Below are 17,199 nucleotides of genomic sequence, written 5' to 3' on the forward strand. Positions count from 1 at the left end.
TCAAGCTAGCAACCCTGCACTCAAGCTGGTGAACCCACGCTTAATCAGGATGAGCTCATGCTCAAGCTAGAGACCTCAGGGTTTTGATCCTGGGTCCTCAGAATCCCAGGCCGATGCTTTATCTACTGTGCCACTGCCTGGCCAAGCTGTTTTAGTTTTTTGTTTAATCTAGGATTAAAGTTCCTCAATTTGTCCATCTATTATTCTTTATTTCTAGTTTTACTGGATTATAATGAGAAAGCATAGCTTTTAAAATATCTTCTTTTTGGGGGGAAGATTTTACTTATTGATTTTAGAGAGAGGAGAGAGAAGGTGAGATAAAGGGGTAGGATCAGGGAACACCAACTAGTAGTTGTTTCTCATATGTGCCTTGACTGGGCAAGCCCAGGGTTTGAAACAGGCGACCTCAGCATTCCAGGTCAATGCTTTTTCCACTGTGCCACAACAGGTCAGGCTAAAATTTGATCTTTTAAATCAATGAAGTTTTACCTCTGTGATGAAGCATATAATTAATGGACATTACAAAATAATTTACAGTTTTAGATGTGTATAAACATATATATGGTTATACATTAAGATTGTTGGTTATATTATCTGCTCTTTAACTTATTTTTAATGTTTATTGTATTTACTTAAGAGAGAGAAGAAGGGAGAGAGAGAGAGACAGGAACATTGATCTGTTCCTGTATGTGCCTTGACCAGAGATCGAACCAGCAACCTCTGTGCTTCAGAATAATGCTCTAACCAATTGAGCTATCTGGCCAGGGCACTCTAGCTTATTTTTTATCTACCTGATCAGTTAAATTCTGAAGGAGGTATATTATAATCTTCTATTATGATTGTGGTTTTATCAAAATCATGTATTCTAAGAGTTTTCTTTAAATCTTAAGCTACTACAATGATTTAGTACATACATGTTTATGGCTCATCTCTTCATCAAAGATTGAACAATTTGTGCCCCTTTTTGCCTTGTTTATTGCTTTTTTTGTTTGTGTGAGGTTTGTCTGTTTGTTTGGTTTTTGGTGACAGAGACAGAGAGAGAGACAGAGAGGGGCAGATAGGGTCAGAGAGACAGGAAGGGAAAAAGATGAGAAGCATCAATTCTTTGTTGTGGTACCTTAGTTGTTCATTGATTGCTTTCTCATATGTGCCTTGACTGGGGGGCTACAGCAGAGCAAGTGACCCCCTTCCTCAAACCAGTGACCTTGGGCTCAAGCCAGCGACCCCGTGTTCAAACTGGTGAGCCCGCGCTCAAGCTGGCAACCTCGGGGTTTCAAACCTGGGTCTTTAGAGTCCCAGTCTAACAACTCTCTATCCACTGCACCACCACCTTGTCAGGCTTGTTTATTGTTTTTAGCCTTGAATTCCACTTAAACGATGAAACTTAGTAGCTTAAGCAACACACATTTATGATATCACAGCTTCTGTGGGTCAGGAATACAAGCATGGCCTAACTGAATCATCTGCTTCAGAATCTCTCATAAGATTGTAATCAAGGCCTAACTTGTGGTGGCACAGTGGATAAAATGTCACCCTGGAATGCTGAGCTTGCTGGTTCGAAACCCAGGCTTGCCTGGGCAAGGCACATGTGAGAAGCAACTACAAATTGATGCTTCCTGCTCCTCCCACCCCCACCCCTGCCTTTCTCTCTCTTTCTCCTCTCTCTAAAACCAGTAGATAAATCTTAAAAAAAAAGATTGCTATCAAGATGTCCACTAAGGGTCTCACATGAGTGACAATCATGGCATCAACTGGACTACAGTCTCATCTCAAGGGTCAGCTAAGACAGGATCCACTTCCAAGCTCATTCACCTGGTTATTGACAGGCACTTCCTTTCTGGCTGTTGGCATGAGGACCTGAGTTCCTTGCCAGGTGGATCTCTACACAGGAAGAACCAGCAAAAAGATGTAAATGAGATAGAAACTACAGTCTTTCATAACTTAGTTATGAAATGACATCCCATCACTTTTGCCATAGTCTGTTATAAGCAAGTCACTAGGTGCAACACACACGAAAGCACAGTGGGAGGGAAGGATTCAAAAGGGAAGTGGATAGCAGGAAGTGGAATCATCGAGGGTCATTTTAGAAGCAAACTGCACAGTTAGGCATAGGATATTTAGCTAGCAGTTCTCTTCTCCCAACATTCTGCAGATGGTATTCCACTGGTTTCCAGCTTTCTGTATCAGAGATGAAAAGTCAAATCCTAGTTTATTTTCCAAGTGTATCAGTCAGAGTCCAACCAGAAAATAGAAACCACTCTGAGTATCTGAAATAGAAGAGGGAATATTTAAAGATTTTTTTTAAATTTTTATTTTATTTATTCATTTTAGAGAGGAGAGAGAGAGACAGAGACAGAGACAGTGGGGAGGAGCTGGAAGCATCAACTCCCATATGTGCCTTGACCAGGAAAGCCCAGGGTTTCGAACTGGCGACCTCAGCATTTCCAGGTTGACGCTTTATCCACTGCGCCACCAGAGGTCAGGCAGAAGAGGGAATATTTAATACAAGGAATGAATTACACAGGTAATGCAAGAACTGATAAACAAAACAGTGGACAATAAGGGGAAGCCCAAATAACAGGGAGCACCTACTGCCCCTAGCCTGGAGAGACGGAAGGCAGGAGGTGGTGTTACTGAATTCTAGTTGCCAGACTTATCCAGTAGAAGCCTGTCTGGTAGGAGCTGGGCGTACAGAGGAACTCTGACCCTTACTAGAGATGCTACTTGATCAAGAGACTTAAAATGATCCAATATGATTGGTTAGTCTATAGTTCTTGTAGTTCTGTCAATTTTTTATATATATTTTGAATCTATACTATTGGATGCACAAATATTTAGAATTGTTATAACCTGGAAAATGGGATGACTGTATCTCTAATTATTTTAAAGTCTATTTTGTCTGATATTAATACAGCTTACATTAGCTTTCTCTTGAGTAGTGTTTGAATGACATACCTTTCTTCATATTTTGAAACTTTCAACCTTTCTGTATCTTTTCCTAGTTGATGTGTCTCCTGCTAAAACATGTAGTGTGTGTGTGTTAATCTTTATTTTTAACAAAAGCATTTAGTCAATTTACATTTAACCGTTTGAATAGCATGAATGTTCATGTACGTCGTCATACCTCCTGACCATCCAGAGTACGATTGTACAAAAATTTTTATTTTAAAAATGTGTAAGGCAATATTAAAAAAAAGCAAATTTATGTTCTTCTTGTGTCCATAAATTGGTTATTAAACAAACATGATTTTAGGTTAATAAAACTGGAACTGGATCTAATTTTTTTTTTTACAGGGACAGAGAGAAAGTCAGAGAGAGGGATATATAGGGACAGACAGACAGGAACAGAGAGAGATGAGAAGCATCAATCATTAGTTTTTTTGTTGCGACACCTTAGTTCATTGATTGCTTTCTCATATGTGCCTAGACCACGGGCCTTCAGCAGACCATGTAACCCCTTGCTTGAGCCAGCGACCTTGGGTCCAAGCTGGTGAGCTTTTTTTTGCTCAAGCTGGCGACCTTAGGGTCTCAAACCTGGGTCCACCGCATCCCAGTCCGATGCTCCATCCACTGTGCCACTGCCTGGTCAGGCTAATTTCATTTTTTGAAAAAAACTAACTCCTGGGGGTCAGTAAGCATGAAAAAAACTCACTATTCAAAGGGTTAGTTAAATGAGCATGCATCTATCTTTTTTTTCTTTTTTTACAAGAGACAGAGAGAGAGTCAGAGAGAGGGATAGATAAAGACAGACAGACAGGAACGGAGAGAGATTACAATCAACACTCATCAGTTTTTCATTGTGACACCTTAGTTGTTCATTGACTACTTTCTCACATGTGCCTTGACCATGGGCCCACAGCAGACCGAGTAACTCCTTGCTCGAGCCAGCAACCCTGGGTCCAAGCCGGTGAGCCTTTGCTCAAACCGGATGAGCCCGCGCTCAAGCTGGCGACCTTGGGGTCTCGAACCTGGGTCCTCCACATCCCAGTCCGATGCTCTATCCACTGCGCCACCGCCTGGTCAGGCTCTTTTTAATGTACTGTCTCTTTTTTATTTTTTTAAAGATTTTATTTATTCATTGTAAAGAGGAGAGAGAAAGAGAAGATGGGGAGGAGGAGGAAGCATCAACTCCCACATGTGCCTTGACAGGGCAAGCCCAGGGTTTCGAACCGGCAACCTCAGCATTCCAGGTTGACGTTTTATCCACTGCATCATTACAGGTTAGACAAATGTACTGTCTCTTTATGCCACCTGTTCTGTATTACTTTCTGTTGTTTTTCCTCTTTTGAATTTGTTGCATTAAAAATCATTCATCTCAAAAGAAATCATTCATCTCTCCCATCAGTTTCAAGGTTATATCATTTAAAAAAATTCTTTTTTGTGGTTAGAAATTACAATATGCATCTTGACTTATCAAAGTCTAATATTAATCTTTACCTTTCTCCTTCTACAAGACAATGCAAATAACATTAAATTTACCATATTAACCATTTTTAAGTGTATAATTCAGTAGTGTTAATTATACTCACATTTTTATGCAATAGATGTCTAGGACTTTTTAATCTTGCAAAATTGAAACTGTATTGTTATTTATTTTAAATATCTATTTATATATATATTTCACAAGACTTGATTATTGCTATTTTATCCAGTGTTTATTTATTACTCATATATTTACAACTTTCTTTGTTCTGCTATTTCTTGCTATATTTCTGAGTTTCTGTCTGAGATCATTTTCCTTCTGCCTGGGGAATAATGTTTAAAATTTTCTTTAGTAGGTATCTGCTGGTAAAAAATTCTTTCAAGTTTTGTTATTCTGAAAATGTCTTCATTTTATCTTCTCCATTGAAATATATTTTCACCCGTGTAGAATTCTAAATTGTCAGTTACTTCTTTTTAGCATTTTGATAAGGTGATCAACATTCTTACAATGAAAAGGAGGACAAAAATAAATTGAAGAAAACAATATCATAAATAAAAGAAACATTTTATTCATTGCAACAATAATACACTATAATATGATAAATGCATAATAAAAACATTTGTAATATTTTGTATTGTAATTATGCTTACATGCCTACTAATTTTGAATAATAATTGTGAGAAAAAAGTTTTCCATTGAATGAATATTTTTTGTCAATGTATCATCTTGTAACAATATATTGGAAATACCTGAACAAGAAATATCCTTCATATTGAATTTTACATGAATTGTGCTTGTTACTTGTCTATGACTGAATGTTCACTGAGAAAGAAATAATCGTGAGACTACAATGTCGTATGTGCCATGTTGTGTTTCATTAAAAAGTACACAAAGCCATTTGTGTGCTTGATATTGTTGTAAAGTACCGTACCTCACTTCTGAAGGTTTTTGTAGAGACACCAAGTCCAGATGAATTTTGAAGGGTCTTATTAAAAGGAGGAGATTTATTAATATGCTGGCCGCATATGGCTAACATGGGACATATCTGACCCAAATTGTGCAGCCTCAAATGTATCTCAGAGGCTGGTGATATACTCGTTGACCACACACAGGTTGGGGGGTGTTGGGCAGATAAAATATATTATGCTCACTTTGTTAAAGATGGCATTGCCCACGTGGAGGCTGTCAACCAGGTGATATTAATGTGTGTTGGGGGCAGGCTGTGGGCAGGCAGGATGGTTGTAGCCTGGGGCTTGGTCTTGGGATTAAGCCTTTCCCACCCTTTTTGATGTGGGGTGGTACAATCCAATGATGCCTCAGAGAAGTGACTTTGTATTAGAGACTTCCCTATTTTGTATATTGGATTAAAGGTTTTGATTTCTATACTATAAAATGGGGGAAGAATGGGGGCTTACTCTCTTGGTTCCTGAGATTAATATTAGAGGAGAGGGGAGAGAGGCCACATGGAGGAGGCCAGGAGAAGCAGCCAATATGGTGGAGTGCTGAATGAGAAGCCAGTTTGTGCAGAGTTTGTGCAGGGAGAAGGAAGAAGATGGGAAACAGAGGAGAATAAGTCTGGTGAGCTAGAAATCTTTGATTCTAGGAAACTTGGATAAGTCAGTATCTTTGTGAGCACTGAATGTGAGGGGGTTTTGGAGCCCAGTGTGTGTTTTACTTGCCCACCGGGTGCAAGCTAGGATTAAAGATAATGGCCCACCAGTTTTTGGCTCCGTTGTTTCCTTACCGACTGTCCGAATCCAATGAGAACCTGCATGGGCCAGGCTGCTGTGATGGTGGCCCTGGCCACTGGCTTTACAGGGGAGATATGACAGCATGACACAATCATTAACAAGCTTATAATGTTTGGCTAGGGGGTTTAAGAAAACGTTAAAACTTTCAAGGTAAGGAGAGAAGACAAGATGGCGCTAGAGTAGACAGACGTACCAACATTTACCTCCCAGAACCAAAGTGGAATACAAATTAATTTTTAGAACTATCATCTGGAAAAACCAACTTTGGACTAAACTAAGAGGACTCTTCAACCAAGGAACACTGAAGAAGCCACACCGAGACTGGTAGGAAAAGCGGAAACACGGAGAGGGCTGCCCAGCTCCACAGAGAGAAAGGCAGCAGGGAGAGACTCGCGTGGCGGGAAGTGAGTTTAGCAGAGGGGGAAGGGTCCTGAGCCCCAGGAACAAAGCCCCAGCCTGCAGCCCCAGAGCCCAGAAGAGGCATAAGGACAGTATTTAGCTGGAAATAAGTCAGGATACTGTTTGTGAGAAAGAGACTGATTTCTCAGACCCAGGATCCTTCTTAAAGGAACCGTGCAGAATATCTCTCTCACAAACACTCACCCGGGACTCCTGGGGACAGAGGGAGAGAGGAGAGGACCAGAGTAACAGGAAGAAAGTGTAATCTAGGAGGCACAGGGAGAAACATTTTGGGAGATAGCCACCCTAACCCCTGGGACGAGTCACTCCCCAAAGCTGAAGTGAATATTTCCCCCGGAAACAGCAATACCAGCAAAGGGAATCAGGAGAGACCCCAGACAAGCTCCCCCACAGCACTCAGAGCAGAGTTGCATAGAAGGAGGGAGATTTTGGGTCTACAGCAGTGAGCCTTAGGGTCCGAACTGCCACGCCCCCACCCACGTGGCTGAGGGCTTGTCGGAGGGCCAGCGGCAGCAGGAGACAAAAGCGCGGTTCTGCTGGCAGGGGCGGAAGCCAGCTGGCCACCACTGGTCTCAGGTGTAAGCTCAATCTTGCCTGGCTGGGGGAAGAGGGCGTGCAAAAGTGGTCAAACTCAGCTGCCGGCAGCCTATAATCCAGCCTGCGGGAGAAGGGCGAAAACCCCGGAAAGGGTGGAGACAAGCCCCGGGGCAAGGGCAGAGGAGCACAGCCTTGCCCCACCCGTGCAACCCAGGCTTACGGTCTAACTTGGTAGCAGGCTCCTCCCACGGGGGTGGAACCAAAAGCCCAGAAGAGGCGGAGTTCCACTACTGAGCTGAGCTTGGGCATGCATTCCTGCCCGGTGGTAGAGCTAAGGCTAGCAGCCATTCCTCGAGCGGGCTCCTCCTGCAAGGGCAGGGCGAAAGCCCGGAAACAGGCGGAGACCCGCAGCTGAGCAAAGGTGCTTGCCAGTGCCCTCAGGACTGAGCATAACATCACACACGGGGGCGGGGCAAAGGCCAAGACCACCAACACTTGTACACCCAAGCGCGTGATCACAGCCACTCCCGTGAAGAGAAAATGCGGACGCAGAGAAATACAACACAAATAAACCAAGAGAAATCCCCAGAAAAGGACCTAAGTGAATCAGATATAACCAAATTACCAGATGCAGAGTTTAAAATAACGATTGTTAGGATGCTCAATGATATTAGAACAACCATAGATGGCCATTATGAAAACCTAAATAAAGAGATAACAAATATAAAAAAGGACATTGAAATAATAAAAAAATCAGTCAGAAATGACAAATACAATATCTGAAATAAAGAATACAATAGAAGGAATTAAAAGCAGGATGGATGAAGCAGAGAATTGAATCAGCGAGTTAGAGGACATGATAAATAAAGGCACGGAAGCAGAGCAGAAAAAAGAAAAGAGACGCAAAAAGTCTGAGGAAACTCTAAGAGAGCTCTGTGACAACATGAAGATCAACAACATCCGCATCATAGGGGTTCCTGAAGAAGAGAAAGAACAAGAGATAGAGACTTTTTTCAAAAAATCATAGCAGAAAACTCCCCCCAATTAAGGCAGGAAAATATTTCACATGTTCAGGAAGCACAGAGAACTCCATTAAGGAGAAACCCAAAGAAATCAACACGAAGACACATCATAATTAAAATACCAAAGCTAAGTGATAAAGAGAAAATATTAAAAGCTGCTAGAGAAAAAAAGACTATTACCTACAAAGGAGCCCCCATAAGGATGACTTCTGACTTCTCAACAGAAACACTTGAGGCCAGAAGGGAATGGCAAGAAATATTCAAAGTAATGCAGAACAAGAACCTACAACCAAGACTACTTTATCCAGCAAGGCTATCATTTAAAATTGAAGGAGAAATAAAAAGCTTTACAGACAAAAAAAAAACTCAAGGAATTCACTGCAACCAAACCAAGGCTGCAAGAAATGCTAAGGGACCTGTTGTTAACAGATTAAAGGAAAAAAAGAATACAACAAAAGAGGAATACAGTTTTAAAGAAAAAAAAAATGGCAATAAACAATTACATATCAATAATAACCTTAAATGTTAATGGATTAAATGATCCGATCAATAGACATAGGGTAGCTGCGTGGATAAGAAAACAGAATCCATACATATGCTGTCTACAAGAGACACACCTTAAATCAAAAGATGCACACAGACTAAAGATAAAAGGATGAAAAAAATATTTCATGCAAATGGAAATGAAAAAAAAAAAGCTGGGGTAGCAATACTTATATCATACAAAAGGGACTTTAAAACAAAGACCATAGTTAGAGATAAAGAAGGTCAATACATAATGATAAAGGGAGCAATCCAAAAGGAAGATATAACCATTATAAATATCTATGCACCTAATATAGGAGCACCTAAATATATAAAGCAGACTTTGATGGACTTAAAGGGTGACATCAACAGCAACACTATAATAGTAGGGAATTTCAATACCCCATTAACATCATTAGATAGATCCTCAAGAAAGAAAATCAACAAAGAAACAGCAGACTTAAAGGACATATTAGATCAACTCGATTTAACAGATATCTTCAGAACCTTTCACCCTAAAACAGCAGGCCCTGGCCGGTTGGCTCAGCGGTAGAGCGTCGGCCTGGCGTGCGGGAGACCCGGGTTCGATTCCCGGCCAGGGCACATAGGAGAAGTGCCCATTTGCTTCTCCACCCCGCCCCCTCCTTCCTCTCTGTCTCTCTCTTCCCCTCCCGCAGCAAAGGCTCCATTGGAGCAAAGATGGCCCGGGCGCTGGGGATGGCTCCTTGGCCTCTGCCCCAGGTGCTAGAGTGGCTCTGGTCATGGCAGAGCGACGCCCCGGAGGGGCAGAGCATCGCCCCCTGGTGGGCAGAGCATCGCCTCTGGTGGGCATGCCGGGTGGATCCCAGTCGGGCGCATGTGGGAGTCTGACTGTCTCTCCCCATTTCCAGCTTCAGAAAAATACAAAAACAAAAACAAAAAAAAAAACCCAGCAGCATATACATTCTTTTCAAGTGCTCATGGTACATTCTCTAGAATAGACCACATGTTAGGGCACAAAAGTGGTCTCAACAAATTTAAGAAGATTGAAATCATATAGAGCACTTTCTCTGCTCACAATGGCATTAAACTAGAAATCAATCACAATAGAAAAATCAAAAAACATTCAAACACTTGGAAACTAAATAGCATGTTATTAAATAATGAATGGGTTAACATTGAGATCAAAGAAGAAATTTAAAAATTCCTAGAAACAAACAATAATGAGCATACATCAACTCAAACTTTATGGGGCACAGCAAAAGCAGTCCTGAGAGGGAAGTTTAGAGCATTACAGGCATACCTCAAGAAGCTAGAAAAAGCTCAAATAAACAACTTAACCCTGCATCTAAAAGAACTAGAAAAAGAACATCAAGTAAAGCCCAGAGCTAGTAGAAGGATGGAAATAATAAAGATCAGAGCAGAAATAAAGGACATAGAGGGTAAAGAAACAATACAGAGGATCAATGAAACCAGGAGCTGGTTCTTTGAAAAGGTAAACAAGATCGATGAACCTTTAATGAGACCCATCAAGAAAAAAAGAGAGAGGACTCAAATAAATAAAATTAGAAATGAGAGTGGAGAAATAACAACTGACACAACAGAAATACAAAATATTGTAAGAAAATACTATGAAGAACTGTACGCGAAAAAACTAGACAACCTAGGTGAAATGGAGAAATTCCTTGAATCATATAATCTTCCAAAAGTCAATCTGGAAGAATCAGAAAACCTAAACAGACCAATTACAACAAATGAGATTGAAACAGCTATCAAAAAACTCCCCAAAAAGAAAAGTCCTGGGCCTGATGGCTTCACAAGTGAATTCTACCAAATATTCAAAGAAGAACTAACTCCTATCCTTCTCAAGCTATTTCAAAAAATTCAAGAGGAAGGAAGACTTCCAAACTCCTTTTATGAGGCGAGCATAATTCTGATTCCAAAACCAGGCAAAGACAACACACACACACACAAAAATTATAGGCCAATATCCCTGATGAACTTAGATGCAAAAATCCTCAACAAAATATTAGCAAACCGGATCCAGCAATATATGAAAAAAATCATACACCATGATCAAGTGGGATTTATTCTTGGGAGGCAAGGCTGGTACAATATTTGCAAATCAATCAATGTGATTCATCACATAAACAAAAGAAAGGAGAAAAACCACATGATAATTTCAATAGATGCAGAAAAAGCATTTGATAAAATCCAGCACCCATTCATGATCAAAACTCTCAGTAAAGTGGGAATACAGGGAACATACCTCAACATGATAAAGGCCATCTATGAGAAACCCACAGCCAATACCATACTCAATGGGCAAAAATTAAAAGCAATCCCCTTAAGATCAGGAACAAGGCAGGGGTGCTCCCTTTCACCACTCTTATTCAACATAGTTCTGGAAGTCCTAGCCACAGCAATCAGACAAGAAAAAGAAATAAAAGGCATCCAAATTGGAAAAGAAGAAGTAAAACTATCATTATTTGCAGATGATATGATATTGTATATAGAAAACCCTAAAGTCTCAGTCAAAAAACTACTAAACCTGATAAATGAATTTGGCAATGTGGCAGGATATAAAATCAATACTCAGAAATCAGAGGCATTTTTATACACTAATAATGAACTGAGAGAAAGAGAAATCAAGGAATCAATCCCCTTTACCATTGCAACCAAAAAAATAAAGTACCTAGGAATAAATCTAACCAAGGAGATTAAAGACTTGTACTCAGAAAATTATAAAACATTGATAAAAGAAATCAGGGAAGATACGAATAAGTGGAGGCATATACCGTGCTCATGATTAGGAAGAATAAACATCATTAAAATGTCTATATTACCCAAAGCAATTTATAAATTCAATGCAATACCGATTAAAATACCAATGACTTACTTCTAAGATATAGAACACATATTCCAAAAATTTATATGGAACCAAAAGAGAACACGAATAGCCTCAGCAATCTTGAAAAGGAAGAATAAAGCAGGAGGGATCACACTTCCAGATATCAAGTTATATTATAAGGCCATTGTACTCAAAACAGCATGGTACTGGCATAAGAACAGGCACATAGATCAATGGAACAGAACAGAGAACCCAGAAAGATACCCACAGCTCTATGGACAACTGATATTTGACAAAGGAGGAAAGGAAATACAATGGAGTAAAGATAGCTTCTTCAACAAATGGTGTTGGGAAAATTGGACAGCTACCTGCAAAAAAATGAAACTAGACCACCAACTTACACCACTCAAAAAGATAAATTCAAAATGGATAAAAGACTTAAATGTAAGCCGTGAAACCATAAGCATCTTAGAAGAAAACATAGGCAGTAAGTTCTCTGACATCTCTCGCAGCAATATATTTGCTGATTAGTCTCCACAGACAAGTGAAATAAAGACAGCATAAACAAATGGGACTATATCAAACTAAAAAGCTTCTGCACAGCTAAAGACAATAAGAACAGAATAAAAAGACAAACTACACAATGGGAGAATATATTTGACATTGCGTCAGATAAGGGGTTAATAACCAAAATTTACAAAGAACTTGTAAAACTTAATACCAGAAAGACAAATAATCCAATCCAAAAATGGGCAAAAGAAATGAATAGACACTTCTCCAAAGAGGACACACAGATGGCCAAAAGGCATATGAAAAAATGCTCAACATCACTAATTATTAGAGAAATGCAAATTAAAACCACAATGAGATATCATCTCACACCAGTCAGAATGGCACTCATCAATAAAACAACACAGAATAAGTGCTGGCGAGGATGTGGAGAAAAGGGAACCCTCCTGCACCGCTGGTGGGAATGCAGACTGGTGCAGCCACTGTGGAAAACAGTATGGAGATTCCTCAAGAAATTAAAAATCAAACTGCCTTTTGACCCAGCTATACCGCTGTTAGGAATATACCCCAAGAACACCATAGCACTGTTTGAAAAGAAGAAATGCACCCCCATATTTATGGCAGCATTGTTCACAATAGCAAAGATCTGGAAACAGCCCAAGTGTCCGTCAGAGGACGAGTGGATTAAAAAGCTTTGGTATATATATACTATGGAATACTACTCAGCCATAAGAAATGATGACATAGGATCTTTTACAACAACATGGATGGGCCTTGATAACATTATACTGAGCGAAAGAAGTAAATCAGAAAAAACTAAAAACTATATGATTCCATACATAGGTGGGACATAAAGATGAGAATCAAAGACATGGACAACAGGGTTGGGGTTACAGGGTGGGGGGAGGAGAGGGAGGGGGCTGGGGGAGGGGAGGGGCACAAAGATCATGGCTTTTCAGCATTTGCCATATTCCCCCTTTAATCTATAGACAGACAGCAAATATTTACTTATGGTGTTTCCACTATAAAGACTGCTGTCTTAAGGACAAATGCTGATGAACTATTTCAGCAGTTCCTCCTTCTTCAAAGACTTATATGTCAACATAGAGCTCCATGTTTCATAGGACATACTCAAGCTCACTCCATGCTCCCTGGAGCTTTAACACAAAGAAATGCCCTTTTTTTTTTTACTCTTTTCTTTTTTTTTTTTTTTTTGGTTTGTTTTTTGTTGTATTTTTTCTTTTATTTGTTTGTTTTTTGTATTTTTCTGAAGATGGAAATGGGGAGGCAGTCAGACAGACTCCCGCATGCGCCTGACCGGGATCCACCTGGCATGCCTACCAGGGGGGAATGCTCTGCCCATCTGGGGTGTTGCTCTGTTGCAACCAGAGCCATTCTAACAACTGAGGCAGAGGCCATGGGGTCATCCTTAGTGCCCAGGGTGGCTATGCTCTGGTGGAGCCTTGGCTGTGGGAGGAGAGGAGAGAGACAGAGAGGAGGGAGAGGGGGAGGGGTGGAGAAGTAGATGGGCGCTTCTTCTGTGTGCTCTGGCCAGGAATCCTGCACACCAGGCCAATGCTCTACCACTGAGCCAACCGGCCAGGGCCTAGGAATGCCCTTGTTGATCAAGCTACCCAAAAGAAAATTATATGGAGCAACCATGACAGACCGAGCAAGTCAGTCTCATACTATTCGTCACCAGAACGCTGCAGCCCGGTGTAAACAGTTTCAACTTTCTCGGGAAGCAGCACGACAGTTTGGGAAATCCTGTCCAAGGGGTCCTATACTGCCCCCTCACTTGGAGTTAACCCTCAAGTACCCCTACCAGGACAACTTTGGTAGATGGATGTTATTCATATACCTTCATTTGGCAAACAGTCGTATGTCCACATTACAGTGGCTTCATATTCCGGATCTATAGTAACCTCTGTCAGAACAGGAGAGGCTGCTAAGCATGCTATAGCTCATGGTCTGTATGCATTGTTCTATTGTTGGATTTCCTAAACTGACTTAACTGAAAATGCTCCTGCATATGGAGCAAAAGCACTTACTGTATTTTGTCATGCTTACAATCTTTAAAATTAAGGTATTATTAAAGTGTACTCAGCAAACATTTTAAGGTCAATTTAAAAAAAAAAAACAATTTAAAAGGGGGTAGTCATATCCTGGAACTCCTACGGGTCTACCATATCATGCTTTTTACTTTAAAAAAAAATTTTTTTTTTACATTTCTTTTGAATGCTGATGAACAGGAGACACCAAATCTTTTCCACCTGCAAACTACTACCTTCTTTATTAGATCCAGCTAATAACACTGTTTTGTCTTTTTCCAAATAGCTCCAGATATATGGAAAAGAATTATATAGGCAGATGGGGATCCTCAAACCCCTCAGCGAGATCTTCTGAGCATGGCTTTTAAAATACCTAGAGGCAGAAAAAGCCCAATAGAGATCAGGGGAACTACCAGCTTTTAGGATACACCCTTAAAGGCTCCAATGCCCCAAAGGGGTCTCCTAGGATGCCATCTGGGTCCTGCTTCAATAGTGGAAAGGAAGGTCATTGAGCTAAAGCCTGCCAGGCTTACACGCCTCTGCTGTGAGGAAACAGGGACACTGGAAGGTAGGCTTCCCCCTCACTCCCCTAATAGAGGGTTCAGTCTCTTCCAGCCCTGCTCCAGCCACCTATGACCTAACCTTGCCCAGAAAGCTGGGGTTTGCCACTGAAGGCTGAAGGTGCCCAGGGCCGTCGGCCCCATCTACGACACTGTGGACGAGCCCAGGGTATTTCTTCCAAGAAGCAGGTAAACTGATCTCATTTGCACAAGGGCCACATAACTATGTCGTGCCTGAATAGTCAGGTTTTTTATTCTTCCCTCAAAGATCTCTGTTGTGGGTGTTGATAGTCCTATGTTCTGCTGCTTTGCTTAATATATAGTGTTTCCTTTATCCCTCCTATCTCAATGCCCCACTCATATTTCAGGCTTGGACCTACTTGTAAAGCCAGTAGCCACAGCCAGGGCCAGGGCCACCATCACAGCAGCCCAGACCATGCAGGTTCGCATTGGATTCGGACAGTCGGTAAAGAAACAATGGAGCCAAAAACTGGTGGGCCATAGTCTTTAATTCTAGCTTGCACCCAGAGGGCAAGTAAAACATACACTGGGCTCCAAAACCCACTCACATTCAGTGCTCACAAAGCCACTGACTTATCCGAGTTTCCTAGAATCAAAGGTTTCTAGCTCACCAGCCTTATTCTCCTCAGTTCCCCATCTGCTTCCTTATCCCAAATACAAACTCTGCACAAACTGGCATCTCACTCAGCACTCCGCCATCTTGGCTGCTTCTCCTGGCCTACTCCACGTGGCCTCCTTCTGCTCTCTGCTCTGCTCTCTCCTCTAATGATAATCTCAGGAACCAAGAGCGGGCAAGCCCCCGTTTTGCCCCTATTTTATAATGTAGTGTAAAGCCAGTAATCAGGGCCAGGGCCACTATCACAGCAGCCCGGCCCTTGCAGGTTCGCATTGGATTCGGACAGTCGGCAAAGAAACAGCGAAGCCAAAAACTGATGGGCCATAGTCTTTAATCCTAGCTTGCACCCGGCGGGCAAGTAAAAAATACACACTGGGCTCCAAAACCCAGTCACATTCAGTGCTCACAAAGCCACTGACTTATCCGAGTTTCCTAGAATCAAAGGTTTCTAGCTCACCAGACTTATTCTCCTCTGTTCCCCATCTCCGTCCTTATCCCAAATACAAACTCTACACAAACTGGCATCTCACTCAGCACTTCACCATCTTGGCTGCTTCTCCTGGCCTCCTCCACGTGGCCTTTCTCTGCTCTCCTCTGCTCTCTCTTCTAATGATAATCTCAGGAACCAAGAACCAAACTCCCGCTCCATTCCCATTTTATAGTGTAGAAATCCAAACTCTTAATCCAATATACATAATAGGGAAGTCTCTAATACAAAGTCACTTCTCTGAGGCATGATAGGATTGTACCACCCTACACCAAAAATGGTAGGAAAGGCTTAATCCCAAAACCAAGCCCCAGGCTACAAGGATCCCCAGCACACATTAATATCACCTGGGCGACGGCCTCCTTGTGTCATCTTTAACAAAGTGAGCATAATACATTTTATCTGCCCAACATGTAGGAATCCAAACCTTTAATCCAATATACAAAATAGGGAAGTCTCTAATACAAAGTCACTTCTCTGAGGCATAATTGGATTGTACCTACCCACATCAAAAAGGGTGGGAAAGGCTTAATCCCAAAACCAAGCCCCAGGCTACAACGATCCTGCCTGCCCCCAACACACATTAATATCACCTGGGCAACGGCCTCCACGTGGGCAACGTTATCTTTTACAAAGTGAGCATAATACATTTTATCTGCCCAACAATCCACCCCTATGCTCACTTTACTACCCACAATCTATACCACTGGCATCCCTGTGCAAGGAAATTAGAACATTACACAAATTACAACAGCAAAAATCATACAGTTTCAACAATTACAGAGGTACATTTCATCAGTCTCTGAGCACTTTGCTCAAAGCGTAAAATGTCCTCGGCCTTCTTCCTAGCCACGGGAAAAGCTTCTCGAGGCAGGGGAGTGCTTCCAGCAAAGCCACCCCCCATCTCCATCAGGGTATTTCACATTGTCCAAAATCCGTAATCCGTAAGTTCATCCAACAAAGGAGCCAATGCCCACTCTGGTCTTAGTCCAGGAAATCAGTCCACGCACGTGGGTCATCAGCCACCCCCCTCGTTCCTGCCGTCCTGGCAGGTCTTACACTGTCCCAAAGAGGGGCACGTGGCAATGGCAGTCAGCATTTCCATCTTGGCTCTGGAGAGCATGATAGTGTCCATCCTATGTCCCCAAAATTGCAGACCTACCAGGGCTGCAGTAGGTGCTCCTTCCAGCTGGGCTCTCATCTTCTGGAGGCTGCGGATTGCAACTCCAGCCCAATTCTCCTCGTCCTCCAAAGAGGAACTAAAAACACCAGCTCCTACTGCCGGGCTCGAACCCCGGGCCACTGCCACCTTCTGCTCCGCAGACCTTGCAGCTCCGGACCCAGCCTCAGCTTCAGCTTCAGCCTCAGCCTCAGCCTCAGTCCCGGCCTCCTGCCGCTGCTGGCTCTCCGCAACATCCAGGGCAATCTGCAACTCACGAACCTGTG

This window comes from Saccopteryx leptura, chromosome X (assembly GCF_036850995.1).
Source record: "Saccopteryx leptura isolate mSacLep1 chromosome X, mSacLep1_pri_phased_curated, whole genome shotgun sequence".
Classification (NCBI taxonomy): Eukaryota; Metazoa; Chordata; class Mammalia; order Chiroptera; family Emballonuridae; genus Saccopteryx; species Saccopteryx leptura.